Source organism: Pygoscelis adeliae, unplaced genomic scaffold (genome assembly GCF_000699105.1).
Source record: "Pygoscelis adeliae isolate BGI_AS28 unplaced genomic scaffold, ASM69910v1 Scaffold166, whole genome shotgun sequence".
Classification (NCBI taxonomy): Eukaryota; Metazoa; Chordata; class Aves; order Sphenisciformes; family Spheniscidae; genus Pygoscelis; species Pygoscelis adeliae.
Window position 1 is genome coordinate 5,721,462 of NW_008825156.1, and position 1,436 is coordinate 5,722,897.

General features: G+C 37.5%; 1 protein-coding gene across 1 annotated transcript in view; it reads right to left on the minus strand.

Annotated features, from left to right (window-relative positions):
• Nucleotides 1–1,436, minus strand: part of RPL27A (ribosomal protein L27a) — a 6,307-nt gene that overhangs the window by 4,027 nt on the left and 844 nt on the right. The window lies entirely within an intron of this gene.

A 1,436-nucleotide genomic window follows, 5' to 3' on the forward strand; every position in this document is an offset into this window, starting at 1 on the left:
GTTTAGCAGGCAGACGGCCTTAAGTACTGCGCCATCTTAATTAGACAAGCTTGCTTTCTCTTCCCTCTATGAGCTGTAGCAAAAGTAGGATTTTGAGCAGAATTTAGGAAAATCTGCAAGCTTGGTCACTTTATTAAACATCGGTAACAATGGGAAAATAAATACTAAACTAATAAATTAAACACAACTATCTATCTGCCACACTAGAGTAACAATTCCCAGAGAGTGTTTTTGTTTCTCAAGCTTGTTTTTTATGTATTTTATCCCATAAGACTTCAAACAAATCTTTACCCATTTAAAACACGGGTCTCAGTACTGCTTTTGTTTTTCTTCAGGATTTCCTTCTCCATTAAATAGTGCACCAGTAATGTTCCATGCTCGGAAACGCCATTAGTTTTAACAACTAATATAGGAGGCAAAATAATACACTTGCTATTTTTCGTTCATCTGATCCTTTCAAACACAGACCTCCAGATAGCACTAGGATTGTTTTATATAGCCATAGTTTGAGTATCAAGAAGGCACCTACAAATTTATTGAAACACGATCTCACCTTGTCTGGTACTCTCCTCTGAGTCACATTACAAAAACTGGAACGATGTGTTGATGGGCAATACAACGTTTAAAAGCTTTCGACTTAATTTTTAAAGTGCAGATGGAGGAAAACAGCTTTGGTGTGGGACATGGGTTTTACAGCAACGCACGCTTGTACCTCAGCGTTCCGTGGCTTTTTCTTGCCTTTGTAGCAACTCCTCTCTGCAGCACTTCCTTCAGCCGATGATGATGTTTTATCCATCATTTTCTTAAGAAATATATTTCCCCATATATTTACTAGCAGCTGTTGTTTATACAATAGCCAGGATCCACCTGTACAAGTGAAGTTACTCTTTCCACTCTGAAGAACGGCATTTAGAAGTGATTCTGGAACTTGCAGCACATTATAGAGTAAAACTAATGGAAATTAACATTTGTGATTACATTTCCATTGAATCAAAAGCACTTGGTATTTTACAGACATTTCATGTACACTTAAGAAGCTTTTGTATATACACAAGTGTGAGGGAGGTAAGAAAAAAAGGAAACGGCTTCACCTTTTTAGTGAATAATCCCTCGGTTTTGTTCTATGAGGCTGATAGCAAACCAGAACCACTGTCAGGTTAGGAAATGCGCAAGCCTCAAAGCCAATCTAACTAAAGAAATCACACTGCAAATAAAGAAAAATACAGTGTGTGTTTGGTTTTTTAAAAAGGTAAGCAGCTTTAGCTAATTTTCATTAGCTGTCAGACTTGTGAATATATTCAAGTATTTCATATTTTCTTCTTCAGACTAACTGAAAACTTACAGAATCTCAACAGGAGTGATGTTACCAGATCGAAGATGAATGTGGTACTTGGGCAACATTCACAGCTGTGCAGGCGGCCATGGCAAGCTAACCA